The following is an 18943-nucleotide window of genomic DNA, read 5'->3' as shown; positions in this document are numbered from 1 at the left end:
CAGTGTTACTGCCTGCTGAAAGGAAAATAAACTACAGACTCCAGGTAGTGATAAGTATATAATACATCTCGGGGAGTATGTTTTACCTTTATTTCTTAATTTGTTAATTTAAGGATCCAAATATGAATTTATATGTAACCATGCGGGTAAGCGATCGAATGTATAATGACCCTCCAGGTCACACGTAGCGTGGTAACATGTTATCATCCCTGGGCCTAGTCGGCTGGGACTGTAGCTAGCAGTCGGGATGTGGGAGTGTCCGTCCTGTATAGATCTATACAGGTAGAGCCCGCTCTCCCTCCAGAAGACTATGGTTACACGACGAAGGCGCAGTAAAGTGTCGTATAGAGGAATAGTGTATCACATTCTATTTTAGTATATTTTCTTGTATTAGTGTATAGTGTGCTTCTCGGTATCATGTATTTAGTGTTCGCTTGTATAGTATATAGTATTTTCTTATATAGTACATAACATGTAGAGACTCGTAATAGTATTAACTATGATAAGTATCATAGTAGTGGTAATAAGGAGCGGGAAACCTTAACTATACCTATTATAGTTAAATAGCATGTTGTAGCCTGTCTTGAATACACAAAGGTATTGAACTGGGTGAATACATTCATATCCAACACAAATATATACAATATATAACTAAGAATTCAATGACAGTCGGACAGATAACTATATACCCTAAGACCACAATCAAACAAGAACATGAGATAAGGCGTGTATCAGTCCTAAGTCCTTCAAGTCTTACTTATATAAATATATTGGTGTAGATATAATTTGGGAACATAAGAAGTTTAAAAGAGTTTGGAAGTAGTTTTTATAACAATTTAACATGAAAAATGAGTTTGATAAACATTTAAAACAGTGTTGATGGCCAAACGGTTAAAAGTATAGAAATCCTTTTTGATTGCAAGTTACAAATCACATGTGATTGATACTATAATTTGTTGGATTCAACTTGTATCCCCCCCCCCCCCCATAAAATCATTTAAAACATTTGAAAGGTTAATTAATAGGGTATGAACTCAACTGCAGTGAGTGGAGTGGATGGGATGCCGGGTACGATGCTAGGTGTCAAGTGAGGATTTGAACACACCCACAGATCCTATGAAACATGTAGTGACATATAATGGTGTCTAATTAGTCATTTTATCACCAATTAAGTAAGTAAAGACCCTCTATTGCATGAAAACACTTTGCTTCAAGTGCAAGGAGTGCTAGGGGTTGCTTCTAAAGAGTGTATGGCCTCACTATGGAGTTTACACTTCAAATGGTCACCCTAGTATGAGTTTACGGTTTAGAGGCCATTTCCCCCATGTGTTTACGGTCGTAAAATCATGGGATTGGTGAGTTTGTGTGTTTAAAGGTCTCTTGCATCACTAGGAAGGGTTCCAAGGTCAAATCAAAGGCTTGAGATGTGATTAGGGTTCAAAAGGGTACTCCCTTGGAGTTTACGGTCCTTGGACCACTCCTTTGGAGTTTACGGTCGTAAACACTAGGGTTTACGGCCGTAAAACCTTGGGAACATCATTTCTTTCGTGTTTTGTGGTACTAAGCTCATTCATACAAGTTTCTAGTTCTTTAAACATGCTAAGGATGGAGTTAGGGGCACCAAAACACCCTTTAAGGTGTTTACAGTTTTGGGAGATTCCCAAACCATAAACATGTGTTCTTGAGGGTTTTGAGGTTCATTCCATGGATTTAACAAGCACACTAACTAAAAAACTAGTTAGAAAGAGTATACTTACTTCTAGGAGGCTTGTAGAGGTGTTTTAGGACCTAAAAACACAAATGTGTTCTTGGTGATTTGAAGATCCTTTGAAGATCTATGTAAAAATCGGAAATCCATAGATGAGAAGGTGTAGAAACAGTAGATTAAGTGTTGTTTGAAAGGATCTAGGAAGAAAACTTACATTTTTGGCGGATTTTGTAAGAAGAAGGTGATGATACTTGAGAGAAAAAGTTAGTGTTCTTGAGTGGGGATTGGTAAATGTAACGCCTGTGTTTCCGGGCTTGCTATTTTTAGCAATGTAATAGTCTAGGTTAACCTTTGTAACCCGTTTTGAAATAATAAGATTTTATTATTTGAGTATTATGTGTTTTGTGCTTAATTGCTTAATTATGTGGTTTGATTAATTAAGAATAAAAATAAGCGTCGAAATTTAAGTTTAAAATGAACTTAATATCTTTGGTTAATGTTGTAGTAGTCGAAAATGGCAACCACTCTGAAAACGGCTGTTCGTGCAGCTAAGAATGTGGAGGCCCAGCAGAAGGAAAAGGGTCTGGAAAGAATAGATGTTGGAGAAAAGAGGAAGTTCGATGGAACTTCAGGGTCCAACAAGAAAAACAAGTTCTCGAAGTCTGGTTCGAGGGGAGGTGGAGGTGAAGCGAAATGGTGCGACAAATGTAAGAAGAAGCATCATGGAAGATGTGAGGTGGCGAACACGTGCTACAAGTGTGGAAAGCCAGGGCACTATGCCAATGAGTGTACCCTCACAAAGAAAGTTTGCTATGGTTGTGGTGAGGAGGGTCATATGTCGAGAGACTGCCCGAAGAAGAAGGAGGCAGCTAAACCCAGCATTCCGCCAAAGCCAAAGGCGAGAGCATTCCAGATGACACTGGAAGCTGCTAAAGATGAAGCTGATGTCGCTTCAGGTACCTTTCTCGTTAACGAATTGCCTGCCCAAATTTTATTTGATTCTGGAGCCAACTACTCCTTTATATCGCATGAATTTGGTAGAAAGCTAGCTTTGCCTGTTGTTAGACTAGATAATGCTTTATTAGTCGAAGTTGCTAGTGGCAAGTTTGTACCTGTTAGCTATCGCATGAAAAACATCTTAATTGATCTGAATGGGAATAAGTTCCACGAGGAATTATTGCCTATCGAACTTAATGGTTTCGACATCGTATTGGGAATGGATTGGCTTAGCGTCAATGATGCCGAAATTTTATGCAAGAAGAAAATAGTCAAAGTAAACCCGCCTGGAAAAGATTCGTTTATGGTGTATGGAGATAAACGCAGAGTGAATTCTGGAATCATTTCGTTGATGAAAGCCAGAAAATGTTTGACCAAGGGGTGTACATCGTATTTAGCATTCGTGATTGATGCTAAGAAGGAAAAGAAGGTGATGCAGAATATTCCAGTGGTGTGTGATTATCCGGAAGTATTTCCCGAAGATCTTCCTGGATTACCGCCTGATCGACAAGTGGAATTCCGTATTGACTTGTTGCCAGGAACGACGCCAATTGCAAAAGCACCTTATCGATTAGCACCGACGGAGATGAAGGAGCTAATGATGCAACTTCAGGAGTTATTGGACAACGGTTTCATTAGACCTAGTTCATCACCCTGGGGAGCTCCGGTGTTATTTGTAAAGAAGAAAGATGGAAGTATGAGAATGTGCATCGATTACAGAGAGCTGAACAAGGCAACAATAAAGAATAGATATCCGTTGCCGAGGATTGATGACCTGTTTGATCAATTGCAAGGTTCGAGCTATTTCTCGAAGATCGATCTTAGGTCAGGATATCATCAGCTAAAAGTAAGAGAGCAAGATATCGAGAAGACTGCATTCAGAACTAGATATGGGCACTACGAGTTTTTGGTTATGTCGTTTGGACTAACCAATGCTCCGGCAGCGTTCATGGATTTGATGAATAGGGTTTGTAACCCGTTCCTTGATAAATCCGTGATAGTTTTCATAGACGACATTCTGATTTACTCGAAAAGCCAGGAGGAGCATGGCAGACACTTGCGAGAAGTGTTAGAAGTCTTGAAGAAGGAGAAGCTGTATGCTAAGTTCTCCAAATGTGATTTTTGGATTCGTGAAGTCCAATTCTTGGGTCACGTGGTCAACCAAGAAGGGATAATGGTTGATCCAGCGAAGATCGAAGCTGTGACAAAGTGGGAACAACCGAAAAGTCCCACGGAGATTCGAAGCTTTTTAGGATTAGCTGGATATTACCGAAGGTTTATCCAAGGCTTTTCTTCGATCGCTAGTCCATTGTCAGCTTTGACCCACAAAGGAGCTACTTATGCTTGGGGTGAGAAGCATCAGGAAGCATTTGAGAAGCTAAAGAAGAAGCTATGCGAGGCACCGATACTTTCTCTACCCGATGGAGTTGAAGACTTCGCTGTCTATAGCGATGCGTCTGGTGTTGGTTTGGGTTGTGTTTTGACCCAAAGAGAAAAGGTGATAGCATATGCGTCTCGACAGCTGAAAGAGCATGAAAAGAACTACCCAACTCATGATTTGGAGTTGGCAGCGGTAGTTTTCGCTCTGAAAATATGGAGGCATTACCTCTATGGCACGAAGTGCAAACTTTTCACTGATCATAAGAGTCTCCAATACCTCTTTAATCAGAAAGAATTGAATATGAGGCAACGACGCTGGCTAGAATTACTTAAAGACTATGACTGCGAGATACTTTACCACCCCGGTAAAGCTAATGTTGTTGCTGATGCTCTCAGTCGGAAAGTCAATCCCGAAAGGAAAAGGCCAAGAGCGTTGAGAATTGAAGTTGTCTCAACTATTTTGGAAAGTATAAAGAAAGCTCAGAGCGAAGCTTCTGAGAAGAATGACAGAAAGGAGGAACGTTTGGGCAAAACGTTGGTGTTCGGTGTAAACAGTCATGGACTGAAGGTGTTCCAAGATCGGATTTGGATACCTAAGACAGGAGGAGTCAGAGATCTTCTGATGGAAGAAGCTCACAATACCATGTACTCTATTCATCCGGGTAGCACTAAAATGTATAGGGACCTGAAACCCTACTACTGGTGGCCGACGATGAAGCTTGATGTTGCAAAGTATGTGGCCGAGTGTGTGACTTGTGCGAGAGTCAAGACACAACATCAGAAACCGTACAGGAGTTTAGAACCTTTGCCTGTGCCTATGGGTAAGTGGGAAGACATTGCTATGGATTTTGTCACTAAACTGCCCAGAACAAAGAATGGTCACGACATGATTTGGGTGGTCGTTGATCGATTCACTAAGAGTGCGCATTTCATAGCGGCCAGGGAGAAATGGTCTATGGATAAGCTTGCGAATTCTTACGTGAAGGAAATTGTGAGGCTTCACGGTGTTCCGTTAACGATTGTGTCGGATCGTGATAGCCGTTTCACATCGAGGTTTTGGAAAAGTCTACAAGAGGAATTGGGTACCAAGTTGTGTTTAAGTACAGCTTACCATCCGCAGACTGATGGTCAGAGCGAACAAACGATACAAACACTTGAAGATATGCTGAGAGCATGTACTCTGGAATTCCTAGGTAATTGGGATGAACATTTACCGTTGGTAGAATTTTCCTATAATAATAGTTTCCACTCGAGCATTAAGATGGCACCTTACCAAGCTTTGTATGGACAGAAGTGTCGTACGCCGTCTTGTTGGCTTGAGGCTGGGGAAAAACAGTTTATGGGACCGGAGTTGGTTCATCAAACTGCTGAAAAGTTGAAAATAATTAGGGAAAGAATGTTAGCGGCTCAGGATCGTCAAAAGAGCTATGCTGACAAGAAGCGGAGACCGATAACTTTTGAGGTTGGGGATTCGGTTTTGCTTAAAGTCTCGCCGTGGAAGGGACTTATAAGATTTGGTAAAAGGGGAAAGTTGAGTCCAAGGTTTATTGGACCGTTTAAAGTTCTTCAGAGGATTGGGAACCAAGCTTACAAGCTCGAATTACCAGAAGAACTGAATGGAATTCACAACACTTTTCATGTGTGTTATTTGAGGAAGTTCACGGGAGAAGTTCCCGATATAATTCCAATTTCTGAATTGAGAATTGATGAGAACAAAAGGTTGATTGAAGAACCAGAGGCAATTGTTGACCGAAAGACTAAGAAATTGCGACGCAAGATGGTTGGGTTAGTGCTTGTCCGATGGAAACACACGAATGGGCCGAATCTCACCTGGGAGACGGAGAGTGACATGTTGAGTCGCTATCCGCATTTGTTTGTTGATGTGTGATTCCGAGGACGGAATCATTCTAAGGTGGAGAGAATTGTAACGCCTGTGTTTCCGGGCTTGCCATTTTTAGCAATGTAATAGTCTAGGTTAACCTTTGTAACCCGTTTTGAAATAATAAGATTTTATTATTTGAGTATTATGTGTTTTGTGCTTAATTGCTTAATTATGTGGTTTGATTAATTAAGAATAAAAATAAGCGTCGAAATTTAAGTTTAAAATGAACTTAATATCTTTGGTTAATGTTGTAGTAGTCGAAACGAGGTTTCCGAATATATATAGAACGCCCAAATATGACTTCGTATGAGGAAGTTATGATTTATCGAAGTTCCGGCTTAGCGGTATACAGCCTGAAATACTCGATTTGAGATCGAGCAGTTGTTAGCCGAAGCAATCTAAATGAGAATCGAAGATCTCATTGTTGGTATCGAAGCGATAAAAAGTTAGGCGAGAACGGACATCAAACGAAGAAGTTATGAATTTATAACGAAAGTTTCTGTCGTGGCCTATTAAAAATATTTAATAAAAATAAAGTCAGAATTAGCCGACGGAGTCTAAACGAAAGTCGTAGAGCATGGTCTCACCTTTCCGTGGGTATAAAGAACGTCGAAAACGGAGTTCGTATGAAGAAGTTATGAATTTCCGAAGTTTATTAATCATTTGGTAATTAAATTTAATTATAAATCGAAGGTATTATCCGAAGCTGAGTCACGCGTCTGATCCATGGACCGACTCGGCGAGTAGGTGTCCCCTACTCGGCGAGTCTGGGCCAACTCGGCGAGTAGGTGTCCCCTACTCGGCGAGTCCATCAGATATTTTCACTATAAATAGGATGCGAGGGTTCAGGGTTAAATTGCTCATTTCTTCTCATCTTTGCGCCGAAGCTCTGCATTTTTACACCCCGAAGCCCCGGTATTATACTCTAGCCCCGAGGCAAGTCCCGAGATCCCGAAGATCCCGAGAAGCGCGGTTCCCGAGTCGAAGCTCTGCCCGCGAGAAGTTCGATTTTCGAGGAGATCTTCCAGATCTGCTGAGGAATACTACTTCTATAAGCCGTAGTGCTGTCGGATCGTCTTCTGATCAAGTGAGTGTGTAGTTATTTCTTCTAATACAATAATACGAAGTATTTTATATAAAAAATACGTGCTATGTGTATATATTTGGTTGTGTTATGTGTGAATGAGTATTCACTCTCTTCTATCTTATAGATCTGCTTATTTTCTTTATGAGATATGTGTTATGTGTGCGTGCCTCATCTGTTATGTGACATATGTGTTGATTAAAGCATGCTATACAGGTTTTCTTTAAACTACGTATGAAAATATATATTTTTATCTACTGATATGTTGGGTAGAACATGGGTAGATAGTTGGTGTGTAATAAACAGATGAGAGGCCTCGTTGTTGTTGTTGTTGTTGTTGTTGATCTAGTTATTCAGCGGAGTATGGATAACGACCACGGACTCTTTCTAGACAGTCCAGTGGAACACTAGCAGGTTCATAACCTGTAGGTGTTGTGAACGATGTGTTCACCGGTGTACTCTATCCCCCTCATGGTTGCCTTTAGGATATCTATTGTTGAGGAAACCCCTTCGCAGTGATGTCCGTCCCGATGAAAATCCTAGATTAGGTCCCTTGAGATAGTTGTTTTAGGGACGTAAAGTGAGGATAACGGGAATGGGTAATCGGGATAGTGATTGGTTGGTGAAATTAAATATAACTTATTTATTGTGGGTTGAAAACCCTATATGCTCACCAGGCTCCCAAGCCTGACCCACTCAGTTTTATTTGTATTACAGGAAGTGGCACAAGGGCGTAAGATGGATGGATCATCTTGTTGTTTTGTTTACAAGTCTGTATATGTATATATTTGTTGAATGACTTGTAATGTTTATCGTTTATGCTTTATGGTCTGTATCGGAACATGACATCCCGAGTTTTGATTATATAATGAAATGCATCTCTTGATGAAATGCTTTGATAAATATTATTTTATCATGTTTTGTTTTGGGAACAAATTCCGCAACTCTTTCAAATAAAAAGGATTTACTCTGAAAATATTTAAAAGCATAAATGAAAATCGGTCTTTTCTGGCCGAGATTTTGGGGATGTCACAGTTGGTATCAGAGCATTAGTTTAAGCGAACTAGGAATTTGTAGGATTTCTAGACTTAAACTTAGTATGCTAAGTGGAGATTGTGAGATGTGTGTCTGTTGGATTTTAGACACGAGCACTAGTTTATTTTAGGAAAGTTGCCTAAAATGCTTTTATGTGCTAAATGATATATGTTGCCATATATGATATTATTTGTTCGGATCTACGGTTTGTTGCCAACCGGATCTGAAGGTTTATGTGTTTAGGATTCTAAGCGTATGTATACGATATTAGAACTAGCATGTAATCGTTTGGAGTAATAAGGTGAAATTATTCGGTGTAGATCAAAAAATGGTGAGAACAAGGAGTAGCGTTGGAAACGCAGATGAAAACAGGAATCAACCGCCAGTGATTGAGCAAATACCTGTTGTAGCAGCAGCACCAGAACCAATAACAATGGCTGCGGTGCAAGCCATGATTCGGGCTATGCTAGCCGAACAAAGGGAGGAGATGCGACAAATGTTGCATAATAATAGGGATGAACCTATCATACCTATTGAGGAACCGGAATTGATTCCCGAGCAATCGGAGGAAGGGAACAATAGTCGCATGGTGAGTCAAGTTGGGACTCAAGAGGAACGAAGGAACGATCCGGAAAGGAGAAACAACAAGGATGGGCGTATGTACAAGAATTTCTTGGGCGCCAAACCGCCAAGTCTTTCTGGGAGCCCAAAGCCTGTTGAGATAATGGATTGGATCTCCGAAATGGAGATGGTATTTGAAAGTTGCGACTGTAGCAACAAACAGAAGACCGTATTTGCGGTTAGACAACTGAAGACTGGAGTCTTGAGTTGGTGGAAGTTGTTGGCAGATACTATGCCACGAGGAGAAGCCCTGAAAATGTCATGGGAGGAGTTCTTGGAACAGTTAAGGGTGCAGTATTGTTCGGAGATAGATCTGATTGATCTGAACAATGAGTTCCAAAACTTGAAGAAAGGGAAGATGAGCATAGATGACTATGCTACTGCATTTACTGAGAAGATGAAGTTGTTTCCGTACCTAGTGCCAACGGAACTCTCCAAGATTGAGAGGTTTGCTAACGGACTGCCTGCTGACTTTGGTCCGACAGTCAAAATGGCAACCACTCTGAAAACGGCTGTTCGTGCAGCTAAGAATGTGGAGGCCCAGCAGAAGGAAAAGGGTCTGGAAAGAATAGATGTTGGAGAAAAGAGGAAGTTCGATGGAACTTCAGGGTCCAACAAGAAAAACAAGTTCTCGAAGTCTGGTTCGAGGGGAGGTGGAGGTGAAGCGAAATGGTGCGACAAATGTAAGAAGAAGCATCATGGAAGATGTGAGGTGGCGAACACGTGCTACAAGTGTGGAAAGCCAGGGCACTATGCCAATGAGTGTACCCTCACAAAGAAAGTTTGCTATGGTTGTGGTGAGGAGGGTCATATGTCGAGAGACTGCCCGAAGAAGAAGGAGGCAGCTAAACCCAGCATTCCGCCAAAGCCAAAGGCGAGAGCATTCCAGATGACACTGGAAGCTGCTAAAGATGAAGCTGATGTCGCTTCAGGTACCTTTCTCGTTAACGAATTGCCTGCCCAAATTTTATTTGATTCTGGAGCCAACTACTCCTTTATATCGCATGAATTTGGTAGAAAGCTAGCTTTGCCTGTTGTTAGACTAGATAATGCTTTATTAGTCGAAGTTGCTAGTGGCAAGTTTGTACCTGTTAGCTATCGCATGAAAAACATCTTAATTGATCTGAATGGGAATAAGTTCCACGAGGAATTATTGCCTATCGAACTTAATGGTTTCGACATCGTATTGGGAATGGATTGGCTTAGCGTCAATGATGCCGAAATTTTATGCAAGAAGAAAATAGTCAAAGTAAACCCGCCTGGAAAAGATTCGTTTATGGTGTATGGAGATAAACGCAGAGTGAATTCTGGAATCATTTCGTTGATGAAAGCCAGAAAATGTTTGACCAAGGGGTGTACATCGTATTTAGCATTCGTGATTGATGCTAAGAAGGAAAAGAAGGTGATGCAGAATATTCCAGTGGTGTGTGATTATCCGGAAGTATTTCCCGAAGATCTTCCTGGATTACCGCCTGATCGACAAGTGGAATTCCGTATTGACTTGTTGCCAGGAACGACGCCAATTGCAAAAGCACCTTATCGATTAGCACCGACGGAGATGAAGGAGCTAATGATGCAACTTCAGGAGTTATTGGACAACGGTTTCATTAGACCTAGTTCATCACCCTGGGGAGCTCCGGTGTTATTTGTAAAGAAGAAAGATGGAAGTATGAGAATGTGCATCGATTACAGAGAGCTGAACAAGGCAACAATAAAGAATAGATATCCGTTGCCGAGGATTGATGACCTGTTTGATCAATTGCAAGGTTCGAGCTATTTCTCGAAGATCGATCTTAGGTCAGGATATCATCAGCTAAAAGTAAGAGAGCAAGATATCGAGAAGACTGCATTCAGAACTAGATATGGGCACTACGAGTTTTTGGTTATGTCGTTTGGACTAACCAATGCTCCGGCAGCGTTCATGGATTTGATGAATAGGGTTTGTAACCCGTTCCTTGATAAATCCGTGATAGTTTTCATAGACGACATTCTGATTTACTCGAAAAGCCAGGAGGAGCATGGCAGACACTTGCGAGAAGTGTTAGAAGTCTTGAAGAAGGAGAAGTTGTATGCTAAGTTCTCCAAATGTGATTTTTGGATTCGTGAAGTCCAATTCTTGGGTCACGTGGTCAACCAAGAAGGGATAATGGTTGATCCAGCGAAGATCGAAGCTGTGACGAAGTGGGAACAACCGAAAAGTCCCACGGAGATTCGAAGCTTTTTAGGATTAGCTGGATATTACCGAAGGTTTATCCAAGGCTTTTCTTCGATCGCTAGTCCATTGTCAGCTTTGACCCACAAAGGAGCTACTTATGCTTGGGGTGAGAAGCATCAGGAAGCATTTGAGAAGCTAAAGAAGAAGCTATGCGAGGCACCGATACTTTCTCTACCCGATGGAGTTGAAGACTTCGCTGTCTATAGCGATGCGTCTGGTGTTGGTTTGGGTTGTGTTTTGACCCAAAGAGAAAAGGTGATAGCATATGCGTCTCGACAGCTGAAAGAGCATGAAAAGAACTACCCAACTCATGATTTGGAGTTGGCAGCGGTAGTTTTCGCTCTGAAAATATGGAGGCATTACCTCTATGGCACGAAGTGCAAACTTTTCACTGATCATAAGAGTCTCCAATACCTCTTTAATCAGAAAGAATTGAATATGAGGCAACGACGCTGGATAGAATTACTTAAAGACTATGACTGCGAGATACTTTACCACCCCGGTAAAGCTAATGTTGTTGCTGATGCTCTCAGTCGGAAAGTCAATCCCGAAAGGAAAAGGCCAAGAGCGTTGAGAATTGAAGTTGTCTCAACTATTTTGGAAAGTATAAAGAAAGCTCAGAGCGAAGCTTCTGAGAAGAATGACAGAAAGGAGGAACGTTTGGGCAAAACGTTGGTGTTCGGTGTAAACAGTCATGGACTGAAGGTGTTCCAAGATCGGATTTGGATACCTAAGACAGGAGGAGTCAGAGATCTTCTGATGGAAGAAGCTCACAATACCATGTACTCTATTCATCCGGGTAGCACTAAAATGTATAGGGACCTGAAACCCTACTACTGGTGGCCGACGATGAAGCTTGATGTTGCAAAGTATGTGGCCGAGTGTGTGACTTGTGCGAGAGTCAAGACACAACATCAGAAACCGTACAGGAGTTTAGAACCTTTGCCTGTGCCTATGGGTAAGTGGGAAGACATTGCTATGGATTTTGTCACTAAACTGCCCAGAACAAAGAATGGTCACGACATGATTTGGGTGGTCGTTGATCGATTCACTAAGAGTGCGCATTTCATAGCGGCCAGGGAGAAATGGTCTATGGATAAGCTTGCGAATTCTTACGTGAAGGAAATTGTGAGGCTTCACGGTGTTCCGTTAACGATTGTGTCGGATCGTGATAGCCGTTTCACATCGAGGTTTTGGAAAAGTCTACAAGAGGAATTGGGTACCAAGTTGTGTTTAAGTACAGCTTACCATCCGCAGACTGATGGTCAGAGCGAACGAACGATACAAACACTTGAAGATATGCTGAGAGCATGTACTCTAGAATTCCTAGGTAATTGGGATGAACATTTACCGTTGGTAGAATTTTCCTATAATAATAGTTTCCACTCGAGCATTAAGATGGCACCTTACCAAGCTTTGTATGGACAGAAGTGTCGTACGCCGTCTTGTTGGCTTGAGGCTGGGGAAAAGCAGTTTATGGGACCGGAGTTGGTTCATCAAACTGCTGAAAAGTTGAAAATAATTAGGGAAAGAATGTTAGCGGCTCAGGATCGTCAAAAGAGCTATGCTGACAAGAAGCGGAGACCGATAACTTTTGAGGTTGGGGATTCGGTTTTGCTTAAAGTCTCGTCGTGGAAGGGACTTATAAGATTTGGTAAAAGGGGAAAGTTGAGTCCAAGGTTTATTGGACCGTTTAAAGTTCTTCAGAGGATTGGGAACCAAGCTTACAAGCTCGAATTACCAGAAGAACTGAATGGAATTCACAACACTTTTCATGTGTGTTATTTGAGGAAGTTCACGGGAGAAGTTCCCGATATAATTCCAATTTCTGAATTGAGAATTGATGAGAACAAAAGGTTGATTGAAGAACCAGAGGCAATTGTTGACCGAAAGACTAAGAAATTGCGACGCAAGATGGTTGGGTTAGTGCTTGTCCGATGGAAACACACGAATGGGCCGAATCTCACCTGGGAGACGGAGAGTGACATGTTGAGTCGCTATCCGCATTTGTTTGTTGATGTGTGATTCCGAGGACGGAATCATTCTAAGGTGGAGAGAATTGTAACGCCTGTGTTTCCGGGCTTGCCATTTTTAGCAATGTAATAGTCTAGGTTAACCTTTGTAACCCGTTTTGAAATAATAAGATTTTATTATTTGAGTATTATGTGTTTTGTGCTTAATTGCTTAATTATGTGGTTTGATTAATTAAGAATAAAAATAAGCGTCGAAATTTAAGTTTAAAATGAACTTAATATCTTTGGTTAATGTTGTAGTAGTCGAAACGAGGTTTCCGAATATATATAGAACGCCCAAATATGACTTCGTATGAGGAAGTTATGATTTATCGAAGTTCCGGCTTAGCGGTATACAGCCTGAAATACTCGATTTGAGATCGAGCAGTTGTTAGCCGAAGCAATCTAAATGAGAATCGAAGATCTCATTGTTGGTATCGAAGCGATAAAAAGTTAGGCGAGAACGGACATCAAACGAAGAAGTTATGAATTTATAACGAAAGTTTCTGTCGTGGCCTATTAAAAATATTTAATAAAAATAAAGTCAGAATTAGCCGACGGAGTCTAAACGAAAGTCGTAGAGCATGGTCTCACCTTTCCGTGGGTATAAAGAACGTCGAAAACGGAGTTCGTATGAAGAAGTTATGAATTTCCGAAGTTTATTAATCATTTGGTAATTAAATTTAATTATAAATCGAAGGTATTATCCGAAGCTGAGTCACGCGTCTGATCCATGGACCGACTCGGCGAGTAGGTGTCCCCTACTCGGCGAGTCTGGGCCAACTCGGCGAGTAGGTGTCCCCTACTCGGCGAGTCCATCAGATATTTTCACTATAAATAGGATGCGAGGGTTCAGGGTTAAATTGCTCATTTCTTCTCATCTTTGCGCCGAAGCTCTGCATTTTTACACCCCGAAGCCCCGGTATTATACTCTAGCCCCGAGGCAAGTCCCGAGATCCCGAAGATCCCGAGAAGCGCGGTTCCCGAGTCGAAGCTCTGCCCGCGAGAAGTTCGATTTTCGAGGAGATCTTCCAGATCTGCTGAGGAATACTACTTCTATAAGCCGTAGTGCTGTCGGATCGTCTTCTGATCAAGTGAGTGTGTAGTTATTTCTTCTAATACAATAATACGAAGTATTTTATATAAAAAATACGTGCTATGTGTATATATTTGGTTGTGTTATGTGTGAATGAGTATTCACTCTCTTCTATCTTATAGATCTGCTTATTTTCTTTATGAGATATGTGTTATGTGTGCGTGCCTCATCTGTTATGTGACATATGTGTTGATTAAAGCATGCTATACAGGTTTTCTTTAAACTACGTATGAAAATATATATTTTTATCTACTGATATGTTGGGTAGAACATGGGTAGATAGTTGGTGTGTAATAAACAGATGAGAGGCCTCGTTGTTGTTGTTGTTGTTGTTGTTGATCTAGTTATTCAGCGGAGTATGGATAACGACCACGGACTCTTTCTAGACAGTCCAGTGGAACACTAGCAGGTTCATAACCTGTAGGTGTTGTGAACGATGTGTTCACCGGTGTACTCTATCCCCCTCATGGTTGCCTTTAGGATATCTATTGTTGAGGAAACCCCTTCGCAGTGATGTCCGTCCCGATGAAAATCCTAGATTAGGTCCCTTGAGATAGTTGTTTTAGGGACGTAAAGTGAGGATAACGGGAATGGGTAATCGGGATAGTGATTGGTTGGTGAAATTAAATATAACTTATTTATTGTGGGTTGAAAACCCTATATGCTCACCAGGCTCCCAAGCCTGACCCACTCAGTTTTATTTGTATTACAGGAAGTGGCACAAGGGCGTAAGATGGATGGATCATCTTGTTGTTTTGTTTACAAGTCTGTATATGTATATATTTGTTGAATGACTTGTAATGTTTATCGTTTATGCTTTATGGTCTGTACCGGAACATGACATCCCGAGTTTTGATTATATAATGAAATGCATCTCTTGATGAAATGCTTTGATAAATATTATTTTATCATGTTTTGTTTTGGGAACAAATGCCGCAACTCTTTCAAATAAAAAGGATTTACTCTGAAAATATTTAAAAGCATAAATGAAAATCGGTCTTTTCTGGCCGAGATTTTGGGGATGTCACAGTAAAAGTGAGGACAAGGTGTAAACTCATGCTATATGCATGAGTTCATGGGGAGAAGGGTGTTTTACGGTCCAAACTCCCTTTTTTGGCCGTAAACACCTAGCTAAGGTGTCGGGTTGTCCGGTTTAATACACGCCACTAATTACGTCACTTCATTTTATTTAATCGTTTTACGAAAAATAAAATAAAGCACCAAATGGGTTTAATTTCGGCCAAAAATGTATTAAAATATCTTTGACTAATATTTGAAGTGTTTGGATGTGGAAATTATACAAATGAAAATTTCGGGTTGTCACACGTTTTGTAGATGTCTTAATCTAACAATGGTCTTCCCAAATCCCATGGAACAAGTTTTACAAATGAAGATGATATTCCACGATATGATCGAGGAACCAGAGATCATGCTTGACTTCCTCCACCTCCTCCAATTATTCTCCCTGACCCACAAGTCCGAAGGCTTGAAAAGGTCAAGCTCACTCAAGCCCTTTTGGCAATTAAACACGAAGATGGGAAACCTATGTGTGCATATGTCTTAGAGATGAAGTCATACATTGACAGTTTAAAGATGTTGGGTGTCGATATTTCAGGTGAGGTTGCTATTGACTGGGTTCTGCAGTCACTTCCTGAATCATATAGTGAGTTTGTAAGAGAGTACTATATGATGACGTGACCCTCATTGATCTCATCTATTTGCTTATAGCTGCTGAATCAGCAATAATTTGGCGTGCCAATCAAGCAAATTTTTCTAGTGAGTCAAACTCCCAAACTTCAATGGACACTGTCAGCACTGGAAGTTTAGGAAGAACTAAGTTTGTGATTGTCCGATGTGATCTGCCAAAGGAGTCCATTTTCTTTTATTGCCAAGAGAAGGGGCATTAGAGACGAAGCTGCGCAAACTACCTGATTGATCTAAGAGATGGGAGAGTCAAGACGTATGGCTCTACTTCAGGTAAAATTCAATAACTAACTCTATAAGTTCCTATTCTTTGATTTTCAATACATGATGTGATAAGATTACATTTTGATGTTTTGTAGGATCGAAGAAAAGAGAGTAAGCTGAAGGGAAGAAGTAAGTTGAATCTGATCGTGAAGCAATGGATTTCGATCGCATTGCTTGAAGATCGGATTTTTGAGCTACTACTTTGGAGTTAGAATAGATTGCTTAGAAACTGAAATATCATGGTTTTCTGTAACATCTCGTCTCTGGTATGTTGTTTTCATGTTTATTTATTTTGAAGTTTTCTAGAGGGACTCGACGAGTCTATTGCCCGACTCGTCGAGTAGAGACGGGATTTAGAGCACGTGTAAGTCGGTGACCCGACGAGTCCATATTCGGGACTCGGCGAGTCCACCTGTCTGGAAGAAACCCTAAATCCCCGGGTTTGCTCACTATTTAAGCAATGATATGTGCCCCAAACTCGCCTCATTCACCCTCAGAGAGTCTGTGAGCGACCCTAAACCATTCCTTGTTTGATTAAAGTGTTTTGTGTGGATTCTTGAAGGTTTGAAGAAGAAAAAGAAGAAAGGACCAAAAAGAAGAGGGTAGAGCAAAGATCCAAGGTCAAAATCAGCGTTCATTGACGTATTTCTCGGAATCATTCTGTTTTGTGCTTAAAACCTCCATTGGCACCTCTAAGGCTAGTTTAATGTATTTTCCAAGCTTTATAGTTGTATGGATGCCTTGATGGGTCGAGATATCCCTAGATCTGTTCATTTAGGAGTTGTAGAGCCATGATCTATTGCCTTTTTGAAGTTGCTTTGCATGAGAACCCTAGATCTAGCCTTTATTATGCTTTTTGAGCCTTTTAATCTTCATGGATGCTTATGGGCATGTAAAGATAGAATCTTTAAGTGTTAATCGAACCTAAGGAGCCCAAATCTACAAGTTATATGCACTGGATTCAAGCAGAATCGAGTTTATAGTAACTGCATGCATGCGACTCGGCGAGTCGTTCTTTGGACTCGGCGAGTCGAGCTGTGAGTCCCCGATTTTTCCCCTTTTTGAGTGATTCTGAGTGGGGACCAGTGAGTAGTGGAATGGACTCAGTGAGTCGGGGTCAGACTCGGTAATGGAGGGACTCGACGAGTTGTTCATACAACTCGGCGAGTCCAAGGCAATCTTCTTAGTTCAAGAACAACTCGTCGAGTTGTTCATACAACTCGGCGAGTCGGATGCAGATAGCCTGAGTTCTAGAATCGAAAGGAAACTCGTCGAGTTGATGCCATACTCGACGAGTAGCAGCGAACAGGGATGAGAAGTGAGAGTAGGGACTCGGCGAGTTGGCGGCCCAGCTCGGCGAGTCAGGTCAACTGTTAGTTGACTTTGACCGGGAGAGTTGACTTTGGCCAGGGGTAAAAGAGTCATTTTACCCCAATATAGTTATTAGTATTTGATTGAGTGTGTTTGTGGAATTGTAGCTGGGGAGATACCGGAGCAGCAGCAGATAGCTTCCAGAGCCATACACTCAGCAGCCAGTTCACGAGGTGAGTTCCCTTCTAGTAGGAACGGGTCTAAGGCCACAATGCCGGCCCGTTCAATTAGTAATAGTTTCCGGACCTCGGTCTGATGCAGTAGTTAGTATGTTTGACGCCTTCGTGGCTCAGACAGGTTTGCGTGTTATGTGTTCCGGGTTATGGCCCGAAGCAGTATGCAGTATGTGTTGTTGTGTTAGTTGATATGTTTATGCTATGCTATGTTCAGTAGTTCCGGACTTCTGTTCGATGCAGTTAGTTCTGGACTTCGGTCCGATGCAGTAAGTTCCGAACTTCGGTCCGATGCAGGAGGCAAGGCCTCAGTAGTTCCGGACTTCGGTCTGATGCAGTTTCCGGACTTCGGTCCGATGCAGTTTCCGGACTTCGGTCCGATGCAGTGGGCAAGGCCCAGTAATTGTTATATGTTTGTATGGTATGTGGTAATTTGGGGGAGCTCACTAAGCTTCGTGCTTACAGTTTCAGTTTTGGTTTCAGGTACTTCCGCAAGTAAAGGGAAGAGCTCGGGATGATGGCATCGCACACACCACAACTTCAGTTTTTGTCCTGGGAGATTGTTTGGATACTTAGTTTGATTTGATACAGTTGTATCACGACATTTTATTATGGTTTGAGATATTTGACGTATTGTTTTATGATATGACGTTCAGCATATGATTTTTATTATTAAAACGAAAAAAAATTGAGTTGTATTTTGGGATGTTACAAGTTGGTATTAGAGCCTTGGTTTGAGGGATTTGGATACACTCTCGGGTGTGTCTGAACTCAAACTAAGGGAAAGATAAAAAGATTTTCAAAAGGAAAATGTTTTTGGAAGAAATTTTTTTTTGAAAAGCGCTTAGAAAGAAAAGAGTTTTGAAAACAAGATAAGGGTGTGGTGCATGCGATCAGCCGAGCTCAAGTAAGTACTCCCAAATTACCCATACGAGTTTATATTATGATTAATTGTTTCAGATTCAGTAGAACAGTATGCTAGTATAGGACTAAGGATCTAGGGGATGCCTTATGTGTTTGCTTTGTGTGTTCCAGCTTTATGAGAATTGCATGTTAGTATCAAGTAGACAGCAGTAGGATAGCCTGTTTAGGTTATGTCTGATAGCACGAGCTTAGCATTGTATGCTAGTACAGTTTCTCATTACGAGGATAGAATTGCTTGAGTAGTTTCCGTGTCCGAATGCTACTTGCTTTGTGCTTTGTAGGACACTGAGTGATGGGAGTTAGCCGTTAGGTGAATGCGCCGCATCACATGTGAACAAGGTTGAATAATCTCAGAGTGTTGGATTTGGCCCTACTACGTAGCTCTTGTTTGAGTCTAACCATTGTGGGGACGAGTTCTGTACTCGAAGGATTATCTGAGCCTCGCCACATGTGATGGCATTCATGTAATGACTAATTG

The sequence above is a fragment of the Lactuca sativa genome, chromosome 3 (genome assembly GCF_002870075.4).
Source record: "Lactuca sativa cultivar Salinas chromosome 3, Lsat_Salinas_v11, whole genome shotgun sequence".
NCBI classification, from domain to species: Eukaryota; Viridiplantae; Streptophyta; class Magnoliopsida; order Asterales; family Asteraceae; genus Lactuca; species Lactuca sativa.
This window is presented reverse-complemented; position numbering follows the sequence as displayed.